Source organism: Danio aesculapii, chromosome 20 (genome assembly GCF_903798145.1).
Source record: "Danio aesculapii chromosome 20, fDanAes4.1, whole genome shotgun sequence".
Classification (NCBI taxonomy): domain Eukaryota; kingdom Metazoa; phylum Chordata; class Actinopteri; order Cypriniformes; family Danionidae; genus Danio; species Danio aesculapii.
Genome location: NC_079454.1, coordinates 28,547,812 through 28,572,106, shown reverse-complemented (window position 1 = coordinate 28,572,106; position 24,295 = coordinate 28,547,812). Strand labels below are relative to the sequence as shown.

The 24,295-nt window shown below is 34.0% G+C and overlaps 1 long non-coding RNA gene across 1 annotated transcript; it reads right to left on the bottom strand.

The window, feature by feature from the left end:
• Window positions 1–1,716: 1,716 nt before the first annotated feature.
• LOC130213685 (uncharacterized) lies at window positions 1,717–5,502 on the bottom strand. The gene is made up of 4 exons (XR_008835489.1): window positions 5,430–5,502; window positions 5,080–5,177; window positions 4,896–4,988; window positions 1,717–1,768 (listed from the first exon to the last, which is right to left on the bottom strand). It is a non-coding gene; the product is annotated as an uncharacterized LOC130213685 (long non-coding RNA).
• Between the last annotated feature and the right edge of the window lie 18,793 nt (window positions 5,503–24,295).

Genomic DNA, 24,295 nt, shown 5'->3' with positions numbered 1-24,295 from the left:
AGGTTTGGCGCCATGCCTGCTTTTAAAAATCGTAAATTTCAATCGACTGAACTTGTATGGGCGATGCTGTGGCACAGTAGGTAGTGCTGTCGCCTTACAGCAAGAAGGTTGTTGGTTCGAGCTGGGTCAGTTGGCGTTTCTGTGTGCAGTTTGCATGTTCTCCCCGCATTCGCGAGGGTTTCCTCCAGGTGGTCTGGGTTCCCCCACACTCCAAAGACATGTGGTACAGTTCCTACACTTCAAGAACTGTACTCTTCCAGAGTGAGTAAAAGGGCTCGCAAAATCACTCTGGACGCCTCACACCCAGCACACTACCTGTTCGAACTGTTACCGTCTGGTCGGCGCTTCAGAGCACCGAGCACAAAAACAGCCAGACACAGGAAAAGTTTCTTTCCTCAGGCTGTCTACCTTATGAACAGTTAAATATTCCCCTACTGTGCAATAAATATGTGCAATACTTTCTCATACGCACTTGTACACAGCACCTTATATCAATATACAATGCAATACTTTCTACATTCGCACTTGTACACAGCACCTTATAACCTGTATATTTATAACAATCTGTACATACAACTCAACATCCAGGTTTCTTCACTAACCGCATCTGTTTAATGTTTATCATTTTTTATTATTATTATTTTATTTTTTCAGGTTTATTTTGTGTTGTCACTTGTCACTTTATGTACACTGGAAGCTTCTGTAGCCAAAACAAATTCCTTGTGTGTGTGAAGCACACTTGGCAATAAAACCGATTCTGATTCTGATTCTGATTCTATAGGTGAATTGGGAAAGCTAAAATTGTCCGTAGTGTGTGTGTGAATGAGAGTGTATCCCAGTGATGGGTTGCAGCTGGAAGGGAATCCGCTGCAAAGAACATGTGCTGGATATGTTGACGGTTCATTCCACTGTGATTAATAAAGACTCCAGATTAATAAAGGGACTAAGCCAAAAAGAAAATGAATGAATGAATGAACTTATATGAATTTGCATGTATAAGCCAAAAAACTGACAAAACATAAAATAGCTACATTTCCCCATGAGATCAAGCTGGATATATATGCCAGAGCCATAATTTGCAAAACATAAAATCTGGGTACAGTTTGTTTCACATTTCAGATGACAAATCAACTAGAGGGTGCCATCTACACTGTAAAAATTAAAGGTTCCTGGAGGCACTTTTTTGGGGTTTTCACATTGCCACACCGGCGGAACCCTCTAAAGAACCTCTAGGCACCATTTTAAAAAAAGGGCTGTTCTTTGAGGAACTTCAAGGGTTCCTGGAGGAACCCTTTTATTAACACTGTAAAAATGAAAGGTTTATGGAGGCACTTTTTGGGGTTCTTCACATTGCCACGCTGGCGGAACCCTCTAAAGAACCTCTAGGCACCATTTCAAAAGGAGCAGTTCTCTGAGGAACCCTCTTATTAAGAATGACCAGGAACCACCTTGAGTGCTTTGAAGCACCATTTTTTTAATGCTTGTTTTTCCTATCTCTCTTAATTTATGGTTTGTGCAAACATGTTTAATCACAAATTCAATAGACATCTATCTATCAATCTATACATGTTTATAGATTTTTAAAAAATACAAATCACATTTTTCATAAATAATTACTTTTATTAATCAATATACATCACAATTACATTCACATAATATGATTAATAATGTAATATACATTTAATGCAAATAATCACATTTAAATAATGTCTATCAATAACAGCCAGCAACATCTTCAGCTGTCCACTGCTTCACATTGGAGGTGTCCCTATTAAAGTAAATTAAAAAGTAGTTAACCTGAGAAGTTATGAAAACAAAGGAAATTCACAATATTCCCAGAGCCATTTTTTTTACTTATCAAGACATATTCACAAAAGATATGCAGAACATTTCTGAATAACAAAAGGAAACATCAATAAAATTAGGAATTGTCTTAATTTATATAAAAGGATTTTTTTTCACTGCTTGCAGAGTGCCCGTATACATCAATAAAGGCAAAATCCATAGAATGTAAACCTCTCAAATATCTGAGCACAAGCAGAAATAAGACAACACAAAAGCTGTGTGAAACCACTCCCTCCTTAGTGCACCCCACATATTTTCCCACTCATTCACACAGATAATGCACTATAATTTTGAGTGTACTGCATATGCGATATTGTTATTTTATTCAGGTTGTAGTTATCAGCTTTTTTTTTAATTAACCATTAGTTGATTAAAAACACATTAAATAAAGAGAAAATTATGTGAGTTAAAAATTTAAATCAATTATGCATGAAGGTCAAATATTGTTTTTGGACTAAATTTAAGCGGCCTTCAAAATACAGAAATTAATATTACAGGGCTCAACAATAAGTTTTTACAATAATACAATGTAAAAACATGTATATACAGTACTTAATAAGTGCATTGTACTATATTATTAATTTAACTTTAAGTACTGTGGTTAAGGTGCCTTAATATAAAGTTGGTCTTGTTTTTTAAAATATATAAATGAAAGTAAAGCAGTCTGTCAAGTTTACATTATTTTGCGAATTGTTTTCTACTTTAATGAAAATATATATTACAAACTCGATTAATGTAACCATTTAGAAGAAAATGCCATGTTTTACTGTAGTTTTTAGAGCTAGGGTGCAGCTATTTTGGAATGTCGCTGTGTCTGACGTCACGGGGTTACTTCCGTTCCCTCAACTGAAGTGATATTGTGGAAATAATGGACTGAACATGAAGACTGAAAAGCCTAATTTAACAATGCGTGAAGTTGTGGACATGCATCGCAGAGCTGGTACAAATACAAGGAACAGACTTGTGTCTAAAATCTAAACTTTTTTTATATGTTTACTATTTTTCTGTTTTTTTTTAAATACTGTTCATTTGATGTGCTTTGGTCTACTCTCTCACACTGGTACAGCGCTGCCTGGGACGGTGATTTACATTCAGACTAATGCAACGATTACAATAATCTTTCAACATTGAATATGAAGCACGACAAAAACTGTGAAGTGAAAAACGGCACCGATCTTAGTTTGGTTTGAACATGAAATGAAGTGAGGGGCTATATAGTAAAAAGTGAAAGTTCCCGCCTCCATTACGTCAGGTACCAGATCTTGTTAAAGACATTGAGGGCAGTCAGGCATCGTAATACAGAGAGTGGACCAAAGCACATCAATCGATCAGTAATAAAAGAAAAATGTAAAAATGTATAAATGTATTTTTATGTTTCAGACGTACAGTTCAAGTCAGAATTATTAGCACCCTTGTTTATTTTTTTTCCCCTAATTTCCAAATTTTAACACATTTCTAAACATAATAGTTTTAATAACTCATTTGTAATAACTGATTTATTTTATCTTTGCCATGATGACAGTAAATAATATTTACTAGATATTTTTCATAACACTAGTATTCAGCTTAAAGTGATATTTAAAGGCTTAACCAGGTTAATTAGGTTAACTAGGCAGGTTAGGGTAATTAGGCAAGTTATTGTATAACGATGGTTTGTTCTGTAGACTATCAAAAAATATAACTTAAAAGGGCTAATAATTTTGACCTTAAAATGGCTTTAAAAAATTTAAAACAGCTTTTATTCTAGCTGAAATAAAACAAATAAGACTTTCCCCAGAAGAAAAAATATTATCAGACATACTGTGAAAATTTCCTTTCTCTGCTAAACATCATTTGGGAAAAATTTAAAAAAAGAAAAAAAAAAATTCAAAGTGGGGCTAATAATTCTGACTTTAACTGTAAATGTAATGCTTGTATTTGCACCAGCTCTGTGATGCACATAAAAAACTTCATGCATTGTGTTAAATTAGGCTTTCCAGTGTCCGTGTTCAGTCCATTACTTCCACTGTATCTGTTCAGCTGAGGAAACGGAACCAACCTTGTGACATCAGACAGTGATATTCCAAAATAGCTGCACCCTAGCTCTAAAAATTTAAACTATTGTAAAACATGCTCTTTTCTTCAATAATGGTTACATTAATTGAGTTTGTTTATTATATTTTCACTAAACTGGACATCAATTTACAAATGAATGTAAACTTGACTGAGTGCTTCACTTCCACTTTAAAGGGACAGTTCACCCAAAAAATTTTATTCTGTCATCATTTACTTAACCTTCACTTGTTCCAATCCTGTTTAAGTTTCTTTCATCTGTTGAACTGAAAACAGAAAACCTATAACCACAATCCATACTTTGTTATACTGGTTATAATTTATTTTTAACGGTTAAAAATGTTCAGCTTTAATCAAAATATAATGTTTTGCGCTCAACTAAAGAAAGAAAATCCAACAGGTTTGGAACATATTAGAGGTGGGTAAATGATGACAAAATTTTAATTTACTTTAAACCATGTTTATTTGTGAGGTAGTATTAACTAACTCACTACTCTGTAAAAAAACTATAATTTGGTGGACACTTTATAAATACTATTTTAATTGAACAACTATTAATTTTAAATGTATTACCCAAGCATTATGTTGCTTTATCTAATAATAAATATAATTTAATTAAATTCAAGTTCAACGCGGTTTTGTTTTAAACTAACATACTGTAGTCATTTTGTTTAAGCCAGGTTTCAGTAAGACATTAAGATTAGGATTATTAGTGCATTAAGATTGTTGTCTGTTCATTTACAATACGTGCTTTAGGTGCAAGTGGCCTGACGTTTAGAAGACCGAACTTCAAAAAAAAAAAAAAGTATTTTCACTTATTTGCCATTTTTCTGGTTTGATTTTTAATAGATTTTTTTCTAGAACACATAGTAAATTTAATTCTTGATCTAATAATACGAGGAACAGACAGTTTCCATGGAGTTAGCCAGATATGCATTACTGTGATTAAAGTGGGACGAGCAAAAGTCTACATGGCTAAAATGTGGATTTTCACTCACTGGTCAAAGCATCCTGAAGATGTTTTCTAACAGGAATTCAGCTCCAGTACTGCTGTGGTGCAGCCCATCAGCATGGGCAAGCCTAGGACGATCCTAGAAAAGATTCCAATTGTTAATAAAGAGCAGATTTTGTTCTTCACACTATGTTAATAGCCATTCATTCAGAGCAAAAAGTCTGCTGAACCTTTCATGTCCACAGCAGTAAGTAGAAAGCTGTCCAGAAATGATGATCTGCATTGCAAGTGAAGTGCATCGGACCGTTTCAATCTGGCCCACTGCTACCTGGATTTGATACAGCAAACTTTAAATTTCTAGTCTATATCTGTCACAATGATTTACACCTAATATGGATACATCAGAAACAAGCAAATGAGAAAATAAGTGAGTGATTTTAGACACTTAAATGGTTAAAAGTTTAATGTCATTAGTTCAGTGATACCCAGCTGGATAATGATTATCAAATAATATTGTTTGTTAAATGAATTATTTTTACATTTATTTCCAATTCAGTTGGTTACTTAAAAAAATACTTACATTTGAGGTGACTCAAACGGCTGTTTGAGAGAATACTGAACAATTTCAGGGTTTATGTGGATGTTCTGAGAAGGAAAAAAGCAGGCGTACATTATTTGTGTGAATGAATAAAAGATGTATTGAAGTACATAACTTAGACACAATTTGTCACACAGGTAACTGTTTAAGAAACGCAAATAATAACAAAAGCGTAATATTACTCACAAATATAAGGAAAGAATATTAGATAGCATCGCGGCTAGAAAATAATATAAGCAACCCTGCTCAAGACACTTGCTACACACTGTATATGTAAGGGAAGACAATAAATAAATAAATACATAAATATATTTGTGGAAAAAAGCCGTCTAATAAGTACGAATGTATCACGTTATCTGTTTAATTTGAAATTCACGGTCGCTTGCAATGGCTTTCATGGAAGCTTCGTGTTCAATGACAATAAAATATTTCGACATAAATCAATATTTTATATCAAATTATTTATATTTGTGTGAGGTACACGTGTAATTTGAGTTATTATGTACATCCAGCCGATTGTTATTATCGCAAAATAATAATTTTTACCCAATCTTATACAACAGCAATCGCTTCGCGAGACGTTCCTAAAACAGGTTACACGACATAATGATGCGTGTAAGTGTAGATATTTGTGTGCAAATCGTATCTAATTTGTATATTTATTTTGCAAACTTACTCACCTTACGTGTGTTAGAGATGATAGCAGTCATGAAATGGAGCAAAGGAGCCGTTACAAATCGATATTTGAAAACGCTCCTGCGACCTGCACCTGCGCGTGCACGATGATGCGCGTCCGCGTCATGTTTATATTATTTTGTTAGTTCCGGTTAATATTTATTTATTTATTTATTTGGCAACACAATTAATTCCATATCATTAATCCAAGAAACAGATGAAAAAAAAACATTTATTTCAGAAAAATAAAAATGTACAAAATACTGCATTCATTAGCAAGTTATCTTTGTTGGTTTATCAAAACAAAGTGGAGAAATACTTTTTATTAATAAACCATAGCCTATATACTTAAGTTTAGTAATATTTTAAATATTTTTCATGATTGGATTTTTTTAAGAACTGTGTTATATAGTTCTATTTTTATAAAAATAACAACAACAACAACAACAACAACAACAACAATAGTAATAATAATAATAATAGCTTAATATTTATTATTATTATTGTTAATATTATTATTGCAGCAGTTGTTGTTACTATTATTGTTTTAAATGACAGAAACATTTACAGAAAATTTAATTAGTCCCCTATAATAATTATCATTTTCATAATTGTACAAGCCTGTGCATGTTTTTGTCTCTTTTTTTCCCTCTGTTGTGGCTCATTTGTATTTTATTCTCCAAAATTACTTTTACATTTTCAATTTTTTTCACAATTTCCCAGTCAGCCTCCTAACTGCAATCAAGTTAACATTTCTAATCATTGATATTCTTGTGTTCACAGTGAGTGCCACACAAAAAAGAAAAACAAACACCAAATTTCATATCATTCTAAAAGCACAAATAACTAAGTAAATATTAAGTAAATGAACATCCATCTCATTTTCTGGTCTCCACAATTGTCTATTTAATTATGACACAAAAAAAATCTCTTGGTTCCTTTAAGTGCTAGCTTTTAGATGAGAGATCCACCAGGAACCATTATATAAGTTCATAGATCTTTCAGTAACTCTTTTTTGAAAATTGAGTTCCTCCAATAACTTTCAAAGTGCTTTGAGGTCTTAGTGTAAGGAAACAGTGACTCCAGAACCTCAGTATTGACAAAAAAGTGCTTGTAGGATCCCAGTTACTGCAAAAGGGTCCTGCAAGCACTGCAAAGACTGTCAGTGGTTCCTCAAGGAACCCCATTTTGAGAGAAAGAGCTTTGAGGCACTTAAAATACATTTTAAAGTTCCTTGAGTACTCAACAGAGTACTTGAAGCACCTTTACTTTTTACAGTGTATATTTTTAGTAATGTGATATACAATACTTAGGGCAGGGTTTCCCAAACTTTTCACCCCCAAAATAACAGTGGCAGTGAGTTGCGACCCCCACTTTCCTCGAAGCTGGTTATAAACATAAAAATGTTGCAGACTCTACAATAGGCCTATATAAACACGTGCATATTGACAACACAAAAACTGCAACAGTCTAAAAACCATAGGCTATAATTTATATAGTCATTTATTAATTTAACAAGTCTAATCTTGGTTTAATTTTAGAGACTCTGAGATGTCATGAGGGATGGAGGGAGAGGATGTTTGCCGATCGCAAAGTGAAGAGCGGGGTGGTGTGGGGGTAGGTGGTGGTCGATTGAGCTCCCCCTGTGCACAGCCCTGCCTGGTACTGTAAATTTAAAAGGTAAATTTAAAAGGCTGATGGCTTTTAAGTTGCATGTTCTTGTTTTTTTATGTAACTATTAACTACAGTCTTTTATTTTCTGTGGGTAATTAATAAAATATGGCAATTCTAATAGTTTATAACATTTATTTGAATTTTGGAAATCACGAAGCGACCCCCTGTCATTGTCCTGCAACCCCCACTTTGGGAAACACTGACTTAAGGTACATTTTGAAACTTTCAAAAACATGTCCTTGTAGGCTTAGTAGAGATCAACTGGACCAGGAACCAACTAACCTAAACCTAACCAATGGTGTTTAAAAAAGCAAACGTAAGAGAAAAGTGTCCTGTGATAAAAGGATTTTATGATGAAAGGCATAAAATATGATTTTTTCCCTATATTTGTTGATAACATATCTCTGTAAATATTATTAGTGTGAAAAGAAACAAACGTTGTTGGCATCATACTGACCCCTAGCATTCATTTTACCTTAAAACCACAGTCAAACATACAGTATGTTGAAATATGTTTTTTTTCACAAAATGTAAGCTAAATCATGTATTTTCAATGAATTCTGTTGAAAATATCATATTTTTTGTTCAACAGCAGGTAAGTAAAGTATTATAGAATTAAAATTTTATTTGTTAGTTTTTTTTTTGAGTGCTATATGCTTTAATAAAATGAATTTTGTATAAAATGTGTCAGTAAAAAAATGGCACTTACTTTAATGTGTCCTATTTTGCCTCAATTCAAATTCCAGAGCTGAACTGGCATGTTAAAAGCCTTCACAATCCAATTCTGAATCCAGCACAGCAGTGCCAATATGCTGTAACATGTTTTTACCTAACGGCATCATGCATTTTAAAATATGCTCAAAAACAAGTATGAGAAAAAACAACAACATCAGATCAATCCTCACACTTGTGGGCATACTGTATATAATATACATGACATACATAATTCAAGCACCCCTAAACTTCCAGTGCATCAAAAGCACCTCTGCTTCATATAAACTGACAGGGCATGAAAACAAACGCCTGAGATTGTGTGAGGGCCACATTTGTATTGTATGATTCAGTATTGGAGCAACGGTATGAGGCAGCTGCTGCATTTGTGAATGTAATGTTCACTGACTCACTCTAAAAGCACACACCATGCTCAGGGCTAAAACGCAGTCTATTATATTATACATGTGTGTATATTTCATATCACCTGTACAGGCTCTCTTAAAACAACGTATTTCTTTTCCTGCTTTTAAATCAAGTTTTTAATTATCACGTAAAAAATAGATTTTTCTTTTTTTGTCAGGTTAATCTGTACATAATGTTTAGTATTTCACCATTTTAATCTCAAACAGTAATTGTACACTCAATGACACATAGAAAAAGGTCTAAAAGTCATTGTATTAGTAAGTAAATTTTCTTGATACTTTAGAATATTCTTTCTGTCATAGCTAATAAAAAGGAGGCTGAGGCCTGTCTAACTGCTGTGGGCCACCAGTTAAAGGAGCTGCTCTACCCCTTAATAAAGGCTAATCAGTGGTTGAATTATTTGACGCTAAACCACACAATCTGTAACTTTAGGTTCTTTTTATGCTTTTTGTTTTCCATGCAGATAAAGTTCCTTCTGCCTCAACTAACAAACAGTGTAAGAATTTGTCTTTTTTCCATATTTGAATTTGACTATTGTATCACAGAACAATATTTTATTTATTTATTTAAATTTTAAAGTAGCTGTATAAGGTCCATCTTCAAAGACAAAAAAAGTCACATGAGCATCACCTTAAGGTGAGAAATGTAGAGGGAAAAAAAATATGTTACATGTTGAAAGGTGTGTGTATAAAGCAGTGTAAAAAATATGATTCATTTTATTTTAGGAAATAAAGAAATGACCAGTGCTTCAGACTAAACTATAAAATTTTTTTTTTTTTTTGACAAATTATATTATTTAGCTCTCTTCCATCACTTTGGTCTCCCTTAGGTCACTGAGGTTTCCTCTGGGTCAGGCTCCAGGTAGGGTGTCATCATAAAGGGCAAAAAAGGGTATCCTTTGTCTAACGAATGTAGTGCCCAGTAATGGTTCAAGTGTATAATACAAATATAGTTAAAAAAAAAAAACATTGTGTAAAGCAAATATTGCTTTGTTTTTTTATTATATTTATATTGTAAACTTAAATTATTACTCCCTGAAAATCAGCCATTTAGCCTCAACATAGTGATGAGGTGAGGTCATCACTAGGGCCAGATGGAATCTGCAGACATTTTTTGCTATTTCTGCGGAGAACTTTGGTAAAAATCTGCGGATTTCTGCTGAATTATTTTGAGAATATCATAACTAAAACCTTAATATGTGAAATAAAAAATATCTTTTTAACTTTTATTTAATGTTTAAAATTCAAATCCAATTATATCCACATTATTTCGTAAACAAAGCAAGTCTCTTATATAATATATCTACTAAAAGACAGAAAATATGACTTTACAAACTGCATTGTACATAAATCAGATGAAAATTTTCATATGAGTCATTAATATTACAGTAACTAATTAAAAAATGAATTAATATAGATTTACACACATTTACTCAAGTAAATAAACAGAAATAATATTGAGCTAAAAATCTGTGGAAATCTAGGAAAATCTGCGTAAAATCTGTGGAATTCTGCGCGCGCAGATTCCATGTGGGCCTAGTCATCACATATGAGCTAGTTAGTGGAAGCAGTAATGAGTTTAATAGTTAAAACACCAAAAGATTAAGGACAGAAAATTAAGTTGTTACCTGCACATTTATACTATGGACAGATTTCATATTATCATAGTCCTTTAGCGACTGATGGAGCTTTAAAACAGGCTGCAATTAATGCACCCAATAGCATTTGGAAACCCTGAAAAAAATAATATAAAAAATGCATCAAGTAAGTGTGTGCAGTCTGAATAGATGCATACATATGTACGACTACATCTTAAAATATGGATATATGTTTCTACAAAAGACAAAGCTGCCACTGATCATAATATTATCTATAAGTTACAGAAAAATGTGAGGGGTGCAGAAAGAGAAAGAGGAAAAAAAACACAACATCTCAAAGTTCTCTAAGTTAAGTTCAAGATTACAACTCGCTCCATTGTGCGCACTGTTGTTCTTTAACTGCACACTGTCCACTACGCTATTGTGGCACTCAGAAGTTACTGAGTAATGATGTGCAGTGGTTTATGGCCAAGGAACTGTACAAAAGTGTATAAAACAGTTCAGTGCCAGGCATACTGTACAGATGCTTCAACACGCTATTGGCACATTGTACAGTAGCCTAAAATGCCCTGACGCAAAAACAAAGAGCTGCACGGAATGTTTTCTGTGGTAAGTGCAGACCCGCGGTTTGTCACGTTTGTCAAGCTTTGTTCAATACATTAAAGATTCTTTTGAAAATTGACAACGCTCATTCAAATATTCATTTGGTTATGAAAAGAACTATGCACTTATAACCCTCTAACGATGAAAAAACTTGTTTATCTGTGCTTCTATGTTCATCAAAGTTCTCATCAAGAGCATGCAATGCTTAGTTAACTCTCTGAAACAGACAAACTCTGGAACATAACCTGCTCCAGAGCAGGTTATCTTCAGAGAGTAAGTTCCTAAGGTTAGTTAACATCGTTTTTGGAACCAAATGCCACGGTTATCCACCTACTTACTCTTAAACTTACCCGGGTATGTCACAACCTGCTTTCTGGAATACCCCCCAGGTCGTTGCCATTTCATTTGAATTGTTCTTATGATTAGTTTTATAAATTAAAATTTAAAACAGATCTATTGGAAGCAGATTTTTATTTGGCGCAGAGCATCATTACATGTAGACAAAAAGTGAGCATGATTCAATTCCATTCATTTATTTTTAACCTTGGCTTCACCCTCCGCAAATACTCTCCGGAGCCATTGTATGTCAGAATGTTACTAATTTACAGCCCAGGCTCTCATTGTGTTTTATACAGAGGTATCTCAATAGTTTCATCAATTATTTCTTCTTTTCTCTTCAAATCGTTTGCTCACGCTACAGTTGGGCAGCACTGTCTCAGCCTCACCAAAGCTGTCTTGGCAATTGACAGGCCTGCCCTACGTGAGAACATGCTGTCTGAGAGACATGGAGAGCAGCCAGGATTGATCCAAGCTCAAAGCGGCAGCTGAATCTTTCAGGGGAGAGTGTGTATGAAAACCCTCAGCTTTTCTCTTCTCTCTTTCATCGGCACCGTCCTCCTTGCAATAGATAATTGAGGTGCAGGGGGATGGAGACAGGGGAATCTATTTCAGCACAACATCAGGCGAAAAGGACGGTTGGATGGATGGCCGGCCGTGTCCTGAATGCAAAAGCCTTGTTGCTCGGTGGAACGTGGCAAGTAATGGTTGCCTTATCTTCTCAGTCACAGCTCCTTTATGCCCAGTAGAGCGTCTTCTGAAGCAATATAGAGACAAACAAAACGAGACTGGAGCTGTTTGGGTCACGCTACGAGAGCAGAATCAATGCCTGTACAGCAGCATTTTTGCGTTTTTTAGGGTTGGACGGGCATTACCGAGATTAAAATAAATGCAGGATGTCACTGGTAACGTGGAACTGCACTAAAGTTTCTCAGTGCAAAATTGTGGCAAAGTAAGGTCAAATATCATTCACGGTTTCATTGTAAGATGCACCCAGTGACTGAACCATTTACCGTGGATAATGATGACTTAAGAGGAGTCCCCAAATCAATACGGTGTTGAGACAGCCGAGCGTGAAGGAGACTGAGTGGTACACCTATAAGACTCTACAGCTGCTTCTTAAAGCTGTCATTTCTAATCATATATTTGCTCACCCTCTTGCCATATTTGGGTCATGTCTCTTCAAAGTCAGCAACAGTTTACGGGGTCTAATCAAAAAATAGCTTCTTGTCATTCACAGCAACGCTCTGAACAGCATAGCTTCATCGATTTTTCCTGCTGTACCGAGACTGCTACCAGTCAAGTCATTTCCTTATCTTACAGTTACTCTATTTTTTAGATGCATACATTGCATTGAAATGACAAAAGAAATTCAATAGTGCAAATGTCTTTCATCTTGAATTAGCCAGATTTGTCAATAGCAATGATCCAAAGCAACAGAGGGTCTCAACTGAAGGGCTAAAGATCACAATAGTTTATGGGAATTCCAATGCAATCTTTTGGTACAGTAGATCATAGCTATTTTACTTTAGTGGACAATTTGAATGAATTTGTACAGTCTCTTTTGTACATTTCACTATGACTTGTTCACACCCTCTGTGACAGTTATGAAAAAGCATGAATTTAAAGGGTACCTATTTTACGTCTTTTTCAAGATTTAAAGGGCACCTAGGTTACCCCTTTTTCAGATTTAATATGAGTCTTTTGTGTCTCCAGAATGTGTCTGTAAAGTTTCAGCTCAAAACACCCATCAGATTTTTTTATTATACCTTTTATAAGATTCTATTTTTACATTTTTGCACCAGGCGGCTGTTTTGTTGTACTGCACCTTTAAGGCTAGTCCTCCCTGCCTACCGTTTCTACGTGCCTTTCTGTGTGCCTTAATCTCCTCCCTTGACTGCGTCAGACAACAGACAGACTTAAAGGAAGCAGATCTCACGTAGCGTTTGTGAGAAATACTACAGTAAGAACTTTACCAATTACTATTTGATGCATTTGCTGTGTTAAGATGAGTCAACTTAACGATGAGTCACACACAATGTCGTTACAAAGTTCACGTGCACACACACACAGATACATACGCACACGCACAGTGCAGCAGACACACACACACACACACAGATAGACAAAGCGCGGTATATATCACCATGTTTTATATTTCTGTCAAATCTACAAATCTACTATCTACAAATACTGTTAATACATTCAAAGTAAATGCACTAAGCCATCATAAAAAAACATGTAATATTCAGGTTTGTTCAATATCACTTGAAGTCATATTCACATACAGTTGAAGTCAGAATTATTAGCCCCCTTTGAATTTTTTTTCATTTCCCAAATGATGTTTAACAGAGCAAGGAAATTTTCACAGTATGTCTGATAATATTTTTTCTTCTGTGGAAAGTCTTATTTGTTTTATTTTGGCTAGAATAAAAAGCAGTTTTTAATTTTCTAAAAACATTTTAAAGTCAAAATTATTAGCCCCTTTAAGCGAAATATTTTTCGATAGTCTACAGAACAAACCATTGTTATACAATAACTTACCTAATTACCCTAACCTGCCTAGTTAACCTAATTAACCTAGTTAAGCCTTTAAATGTCACTTTAAGCTCTAGAGAAGTGTCTTGAAAAATATCGTGAAAAATATTATGTACTGTCATCAAGGCAAAGATTAAATAAATCAGTCATTAGAAATGTGTTGAAAAAAATCTCTCCGTTAAACAGAAATGGGGGGAAAAAATTAACGGGGGCTAATAATTCTGACTTCAGCTGTAATTCATATTTAAATTTTGGTCTATTAAAAAACACTATTACACAACATTAGTGAACTGTTTAAAACACAAACTATTCTTGACAAATCACACTCAAAATGTGCCAAATAATGAACAAAACTAAACAGCAATCGAGTGTAAATTGTTACATGTGACTGGTGGCTGGCACATAATATGAGATTAGGCAACTTAATCTCCACAAAGTACATTCAATTCATCTTTATAACTAGAGCACTTTTACAATGTAGACTGTGTCAGAGCAGCTTAACATAGAAGTTCTAGTAAATTGAAACTGCATTGGTCCAGTTTTCAGAGTTGAAGTTCAGTTTAGTCTAAAAGTCCAAACAGTGAAGAGCAAATCCACCAATGCGCAGTCCCAAAACCAAGTCCCAAGAGTCCCAAACCAAGTAAGCCAGTGGCGAGGAACAAACTTAATCAATTGATCAAGTGAAGGAAAAAAAAACCTTGAGAGAAAGCAGTGAAGATTTCAGATTTCTGCCTTCCAATCAGTCTCATCATGGATCAACGTTTATCCTTTTCACATCATCCTGTTTCTCATTATCTTTATTAATCTGATTATTTAAATGAGTATTTAACTTTGTAATGATTTTAACTAATGAATAAGTAAACAGCAGGCTCTAAAATAAGGTTACATTTTTTTTAGCTGAAACTGTCCCAAAAATATAGGCAAAACAAAATGAACACCCATGGCTTCTCAAAATACATTGAGGTCTTAACGCAAAACGATTATTTGCACAAGAAACTGAACATTATTTCTAACATTATTACAGCAAATTTTCTTTATTGGGTAAACTATCCATTTAAGGGTCAGAAACGACTCGAGGGTGATTTCTTAACAAAAAGTAGCAGTGCGGTACTTTATACTCTGTGTGCTAGAAATAAAATATGAACTGCCTAGTAGAAAGTGAAGCTAGACCAAGACCATTAATCTACTGTTTGGAAGGTTTTGACAGATAATGCTTAGGCTGGGTGATAAAGGTAAAGAAACGTACTTCAGTAATGTACTCCAATTAGTAAAAGAAGACATGTCGTTGCACAGAGGCCGACAACAGCAAAAAAAAAAAAAAGGAAGGAAAAAGCACATGCCACTTCCCACATTGTCCTCAATCCTTTTCCTGTCACAGTTTAGCCCTCATTTCCATCCGCCACGTCTTATAAATATATCATGCTTTCAAGGTCTTTGAAGAGAAACAAAGCATTCTTTCTGGAAGGAGAAACACTTCATAAATGTCTCCACAGACCTCCTGCTGAGAGCGTACATTTGAACTATGGGATTGAAGAGGCATTGGACCATCTCTTTTCTGCTCATGCCTGGGTTTAGGAGGCTGTGATGCTCTAGACCCCTGCATGGTGACAGACTCGCCTTAGATCCAGGGCTCTGTTTGATATCTGAGGCAGAAGAGAAGTCTGTCCTTACATTTAACCTCAGGCACAGAAATTTGGCCTTGATTTTACAAAGCTGTTACAGTTGCTGATTTACTTTTTTTTTACATTTCTTCTACAATTCTGATTTTAAATTTGCCCTCAGTATTTTTTACTTCACAAAAAAGATAAATAAATTAATATTTTACACAAAAGCTTCAAATTTTGTATGTTCAGAAGTTTCATCTCAGTTAATACACTCTGAAAACCTGGGCCGCAGAAATGTTCCCTGATCAGGGGAAAAATACAAACATCAACTTTTAGCTATTTTTTTATTGCTTAACCCTCTACCGCATGCATTGTGATAAATCTATTTAAAAAATATTTGACTGTTTTTCTTTTCTTAAAATGGCTTAATTTGAAGTGCTGTAAAAAAAATTTGGAAAAAAATATTTTAAGGTACTTTATGATATGTTGCCATATGGCAACAACGTCCAACAGTGGATCTAACTAAGAAATTTCAAATTTAAATATTTTCTTATAATTAATAATTTTGTTGTTTGAAATGATTTAATTGGTGTTGCAGTATTTAACACATAACTTATAAACAACACCTTATACATACTTTCCAACAACTCATATTCCAACAGTTTTCATTCATTCCATTCTTTTTTGCTGAATATTATTAAAAACAGGCCTAATATTGTATTATCATGTATACAACATACAGTAAATTTTAATATTTTCTCCAGTAAATATTATAACAAATAAATAACAAGTCTGATACATCCAGATGCATCAGAATAATGTAGCTACTAGCTAACAATGTTTATGTATATCATACTATATACAATACTACGCCTGTCTTATCTGCCTCTGAGCTAACTTACCTGAACTGTCTCTATCAAATGTCCAGTCTGCATTGTTCTCATGCTCACTAAAACCCATCTCATCCTCACTTTCATCTGCAGGAAGAGCCAGTTCTATCCTTTTCTTGTTTCACGTACATGGTGGTGCGCGCTAATACATTGTTCCCTGTATTCATATCTATACAAAAGAAGTATTGCCATCAAAATTAGATTTTATCCATAATGCAAATGTCATTAACATACAACTAATCAACATTATATTACTGGCATTTATGTTGTTATTGTTACAACTTAAAAGTTCACAGCTGACCTTGCTAGCTAGCTAGCCCATTGCAATATTGCACGTTCCACTATTGCGGAGTGTTGCCATTTGGTAACACATTCGATCGATTTATAAGAAACTAATTTGATTTTTAAAAATTTTTGTTGTGAATATGTCATCATAACTTACTGGAGGTGATGTTTTAGATTTTTTTGTGGATCTGACATAGTTTGATCCTTTCTTTTTATTGACGTTTACATTTACAATTAGCAACTACTCACAATAAACACCAGTCTGTCAGAAATAACACTACAGAAAAACACAGCATGTCATGTGACTAAAGCACATCATTGGCTACTCTAAGGTCTTCTCTTTCCAACAAAAAAAAAAAATATGTCGGTCTTTCAGAAACAGTGGCAGGGAAATGAAGTATCATGTTGTCATATGGTGACACCGTGCAGTAGAGGGTTAAATTTACTGCAATTGGTGATGTTAAAATTACATTAAATGGTTTTAAATATTAAAAAGCCACTAACTTGGTATGCTTGGCACATTAGTAAACATTTAAAAAATCTAAAAGAACAATGATTGGCTATACTATTATTAGGCTACTAATACTGTAATGATAATCTGTCAGGCCTCATGCTAAACATCATGCTGTCTGCATTCATACTGTGTGGACAAAACATCCAAAAAATTATGAAGAACAAATTAGTATATCACATTTCGGCTGAAAGAGCATCCGCTGCATAAAACATATGCCAGAGAAGTTGTCGGTTAATTCCACTGTGGCAACCGATAATAAATCAGAGACAAGGAAAATAAATGAATGAATGAATATATCACAGAAGAAAGATGCACAGCAGAGATGAACTTGAGGCAGAAATTGTAGGAATTCAACATTGAGATTTGACCTTGTTCTCTCAGATGGAGCCACATTTCCACCTTGAGGATCCCAGGAGCCGTTTGAGGGATTTTTCTCCCTCTGTGTCTGTCCAAGCATGTTTATTTCTTGAGGACCCCAGTGGGCTTCAGTCGGAGCAGCTTTTTTCCATTCCAATGCGAAATACATTATCATGGTAAATGGGCTGGAACAAGAAATGGCTCAATGTGGGAATCGTCCATGGATTTAATACTGCAAACTCAAAAGCCTATCCTCAATTTACAGCAAAGGGTGAAGAAAACCATTGCATACACGCATATTATTTAATACATATTAGCTCTCACTGAAAATAAGAGAGTCCAGAATGTCATCTCAAGTGATTTGATCCACTTTGCTTATAAAAACAACCTCATATACAATAATATCAAATATTACTAGTTGAAATGAATCAATCTGCATCCACAAGACCTTGATTTTAAGAAAAGGACAATCTCTTATAATAAAGCTGGCCAGCAAATGCAGCAAACTACAATCTAATTAACGCCACACATTAAGACCAAATCATGAAGGCAATCAGTTGACCTCCATGTGAGTAAAGGGAGCTTAATTAGACACAAGTTCATTCAAACTCAAATGAAACAATAATTACAAGCAGGTTTAATTGAAGCAATATCCCCATCCAGTCACACAAAAGCAGCTATAAATATGACACACGGCTTTACAACCACAACAATGTGCCCTATTGTGTTTTTAGATCTTTTTTCCTAATCAAACAGATGTCTCATCTAATGCCTATCAGAGTTTTGTGTTTTACAACTGCGAAATTTACACACACTACTGACACATTGATAATGACATAGGTTAAGAGATAAACTCAAAATTACAATGAAAAAGGTCAGAATTCTGAGATAAATAGCAAGTAAACTAACATTCTGGTGGAAAGAAACTAATTTCACAAAACAAAATGTCAGGCTACATAAAATTATCGTGACTTCTCTGCAATTGCTTTATTTTTTTTTCTTAGTATTTCAAGTGTTGGGAAAAAGGAATATATTTTTTATATTTTTTTCTTTTTATTTTCATTAAACAATTGTATTTGTATTGCTTAAAGTGATATATTAACTGAACTTCTTCTGCTGAGTGTGATATGTTTTGCTTACTAATAAAGCATTTTTGCTGAAGTAGATGAAGCTGATAAAAAGGCCTGATTGTCTAAATTGAACTTGAGTTGAGTCTTATGCTTTTAATGTTGTGCAAAGAATTCGTAGAAAGAGAGCATGGATGTATGGGTGCGGCCTATGGAGGACTGGAGAATGATTGACAAGTGACGAATTTGCATTGTATTGAGGATACCAGAATTCTGTGAATCAAATTATTTATTGGTATCCATTAATTTAAGATTTTTGACATTGAAGAAAAAACTCTCCTGACCTATTTATATTGAACACATGAAATTGATATTGAATGACAGGATATAAAATGATCATTTTGAGGAAAAAAGCCAAAATCGATTTTGTTTCGTCAAAGTTTCAACTGTGATATAAACTGAGGAGAACCAGTCTATGTTGAGAGATAAAAAGTTATCTTATAATTTTTTTTACAGTGGCAGATATGGGCTTCCATTCAATTTACAAAAAAAAAAAATCATAAAATAAATAAATCTTCCAACATAATAAGCACGATTAAATAAAAAAAAGCAAGTGCAATGCAACTACAATAACGGAATCAGTCACAAATTCAGAAACAAATCAAATAATAATTACTGGCAGGTTTAATTAAAGTAATATTCCCACCTAATCACATAAAAGAAGCTATAAATATGACACAGTTTTACAACCGCAAGCAGGTGTCTCTTTGTGCTTCCAACATTTTTCTTTCATATGCTTTTTAATCAAACACGCTGTCACGTCCAATGCTTATCAGAGAACTGTATTTTACGACTATGTGATTTACACACACTACTGGCACATTAATGACATGGGCTACAAAGAAATGCCATCCATGGAAATACAGCACTGTGAAAGGGTGAGGAGATTAAACTGAAGCTTCACTGTGTGCAATTGAAATGCCAATAATATACCGCAAGACGCGAGGCTCCAAAGTACACATGAAGATCAGGGGTCAAATGGCAGGGGAATTGGATGTAGATTAGCCAACGTGAAAGGAGATAAGAGAAAGTGTTCAGAGGCTGGAGCTGTTGGTGGTCTGATGTCCTTCATTATGCATGTGTCTTTAAGCACAGAGACATAATGTCTGTAAATTAATTTCAGTTTTATTTATTTTCTGTTTGTTTGTTAACTAAAAGAATAGTTCACACCAAAATTAAAATCCACCCTCCATTTACTCACATTTAAATTTTATTTTTGTTTTTGCTGAACGTAAAATAAGCATTTTGAAAACTGATGGCAAATAGTAGCCCTTGCCTTCTGGTTACCAACATTCTTCAAAATATCTTCCGTTGACTTCTCCTTTTTAGGTAAACTATCCATTTTCAATGGTTCACATTTAGCTGATGATTGATAATAAAGCATGTTTAGCATGCTGTCCTGGGAGAGAGCAAGCACCGGCAGAATATGTAAGCTCCACACAGAAACACCAACTGGCCCAGCCAGGACTCGAGCCAGTGACCTTCTTGCTGTGAGACGACAGTACTAACCACAGCCACCGTGCCACCCTGTTCTGGTTTAATCTAGAAAAGAGGGGGAAGAGTAGGGGTGGATGGGGGGATTCTAAGAGGCGAAGATGACTAAGGTACTGTAAGTAAATCTGGTTATTTATGTGCGTTTGGATTCATCTGATTTTCATAGACCTGTTAGGATGCGTTTAATGTAAAATTATTTGTTGTACACTCCCATTCACTGCGCTCTAAGTTTCCCCAACTATGATGACTTCCGCTACTGAGAAACCCAGTAATGTGAAAAGTGTCTATCATATGATAGCTAATGCGGGACCAGCTATGGTCAATCATAAGCATGTGATCATCTCAAAATTAGTTTAAAATTAAACTTCACTAAGTTTAAAATTGGAGAGAAAAAACTGAACTAAAATAATAAATCAATTTTCAAAACAACTGACATTTTACAAGGTTTATGACTAAATAAAAACAAATATATTTATGAACTAATAGGATTCAGAAATAATTGAATGTTTAATAAATTAGAAATGAAAAGACAATCTACACTGTAAAATAGTTTTTTATTTTATGTTCAGCTAGGGTGCAGAAAAAAACATAAAATCACAGCCGTTAAATTACAGACATTTACCGTAAAATAACAGATGGTTAACTACATAAATTTATCAAAAAATTTTATTTAAGGAAATTTCTGTAATTTATCATCCATTATTTTATGGTAAATGGCAATCCAGGTGCCGGAAAAAAGGAAAATAACAGATTTTTTTACAGTGTATAATACATTTCAAAACAGTACTTCTCAGGTTTTAATGAGGGAAATTGAAAATAACATATTAAAGAAAAAAAATTATTACTTTCCTTTTAATCTCTTCTATGTAGGCATGGGATGCTTTCAAGGTATACCACGCTTTGAAAAAGTCAAGGTTTTCCCATTCCTTAGGTATGTGTAAGATTTTTTATTTACTTTTTTTTCAACAGTATCTTAGCAGAAAAAAATATCTAAAGATGCCATTTTAAATAATAAAGAGCAGTAATTACAATACTGTGATATTGTTAACTTATCCAAAGTTATCATAGCGTCAGAATCTTATACCTTCAGAATCTTATATAATCTTATACTTCTAAGAAAGGATAAACTCATAAAAAACTAATAAACAAACACCAATCATCATATAATATTATAAATACAACTTAAACAAAAAAAAAAACCCTAAAAGATAGTTTTTATGCTAACAGGCTGTTACAAAACATGTAAAAGATGATTTTACATAGTATTAAAACAATTCTGGCATATACTAGCCTGTTGTTTGTACAGTGTATGCAACTCAAGCTCTCAACTTAAGATAACTCAAGCCTTTATTACCATGTGTGGAAAAATACGCTTAACACTTCCTTCCGATCTTGACCTGAATGAACTGTGCCATTAAAGCTACTGGCAGCTAATTGACACAAACAGTTTGGCAGTGCATGGTCATATGACAAAGTTTAATTAAGATAGAGAGAATCTACGCAAAAACTCAGTATGAGAAAAAACAAAACGCATCGCTCCAGGCTGTCTTCGGTGCAGAGGCTAATTTGCTCTGAAATGAGTCAATAAACCCCATTTCATCTCAGCTGGCAAGGCACAACAAACAGTAAAAAAGATACATGGTCTCCACTACTGGGATGAAAAAAATATCTATTGCAACCTCTAAAGGCATAAACAGCTTTCTCTACCTTTCTGACTGTCACATTTTGTTAGACTATTTTACTCTATTGCGAGATGTTTTTAACCTGAAATGTGTGCTGAAAGTAACCCATTTTACCCAGTAGCAGAAAGCTGAAGGAGTCTATTTCTTTTTTTTAAAATAATAATATATGAGGCTTGTCTACACCACAACTAAAAATGAATTTAAGACAAGACCCAACATTCAAAAATACTGTTTGTTAATGCACCTCTTTGGCTTTTCATATTCTCTTTTTTTTCAGATGTAAAGAAAACATATGCTTTTAAGTGATTCCTTCATCGCACTTTAAAATTTACGTATTGTAATTGAAAACACAAATTGGTAAAAGCTATGATTTTCTCCTGCACTTAGAAATAAATCTCCACATCATTGTTACATTATGAAAAGAGGGATATTTTCTTACATATTATGCCTGAATATATACTTGTGTTTTCTATTGTCAAAAAGCAATCATAAAGATACCCAAAATCATCTCTTTAAGAACCTTTGAATCTAATATGTAATAAAAAAAAATAATGAAACAAATTTGAACATGACTTCCAAGTTCTGAATTTTGTGCTAGAAATGCATGCTAATTAGCAAATATTTAATCAAATAATGCATCACTTGTATATTTAACCCTCTACCGCACAGTGTTGCCATATGGCAACATGATATTTATAGTCATTTTCCTGCCACTGTTTCTTAAAGTCCAATGTTCAATTTTTTTGTTGGAAAGAGAAGACCTCAGTTCAGCCAATGATGTGCTTTGGTTAAGTCACATGACGTGCAGTGTTTTTTTTATTTTTTGTGGCACGATTTCTGACAGACTGGTGTTTATTGTAAGCAGTTGCTGAATGCAAATGAAAACTTCAATAAAAACAAAGGATCAACTCATGTCAGATCCACAAATAAAGTAAAAAAACAGACATCACCTACAGTAAGTTATAATGACATCTTCGATTTGAAATGCCGTCTACACTGAGAAAGCTCTGCCAGCCCTTTATAAGAAGATTTCTGACAAACCACTTGTCCTGTTATAATATGTACCCCGTGTTTCATTCACCACAGACATATTGAGTTTGTCCATAGCTTCCATGTCTCTACTAAGCCTTTATGTATTATAGAAGTATTGGATCGGGTTTCGAGTCAGAGGCATTTGATTTTAAGTATCTACAGATACCGAAACCCGAACTGGCTCTTCCTGTAGATGAAAGTAAGGATGAGATGGATTTTGGTGACCAAGAGAATGATGCAAGAGAATAAGAGCAGTGATGGAGACAGTTCAAGTAACTGGAGGAAATATATATACCTACTGTATGTTGTGTACATTATAATACAGTATTATTTTTGGTTTCAATATATTCAGCAAAAAAGAATGGAATAAATAAAAGCTGTTGGAATATCAGTTGTTGGAAAGTGTTGAAAAAATATAAAAAATGATGAAGAAGAGAAATCTCTAGAAATCAACAAGCTGAAATCTTCTTTATTGAGATGAGTTGGTTAATCTGCAGTCATACAGTGTCTTCAAGAAGACCATGTGTTTGCAGAGCCTATTGGAGATCTGCAGTCTGCGAGTTTTATCCCAAGTCTTACTTGAGACAAAGATGTCCTGTCTATAATGTGTTCGTAGGAGGAGGGGAGATGACTAAACAAAGCATGCAAATGAAGTATTAGGTAGGTAGATGAATAAACTTGTCAAGTCACTGACCACACAAGTAAGTTAGTATCAAATTAGTTTCTTTGGCCTGAAAATATCACCCAAAGACAATGCCAGAGTCGTTACAAACCCTGCCTGTAGCATTTGCAACACTTTGTCGAGTAGTCAGGAAGACAAACGTTTAATGTCCCTCTTAGCTGGGCTGTTAACAGTTTTGAATGAAATAATATAATATAACTTTTCAGTTATATGTAGATTATTGCTATTTAAAATTAGATGATATAAATTTATATTTCCACAAAAGTATGTGGAAGATGTCATTTATAAGTTCTGTGTTAAAGCTTATAATACTGCAACACCAGTTAAACCAAAACAAACAATAAAACTAATAATTATAAGCAAAGTTCTATATTTGAAATGTAAGTTAGATCCTTAATTGAACATTGTTGCCATATGGTAACATATCATAAAGTACCTTAAATAATTTTGCCCCAATTTTTTTTACAGCACTTCAAGTTAAGCCATATAGAATTAGGAAAACTGTCAAATATTTTGTTTACATACAGTATCTGTCATAATGCTTGAAGTAAGCGGAACATTTTAGAACGTTTGTAATACAAAAACAAAATGTTTTCAATTGGCAAAGTATAGTGATAACTA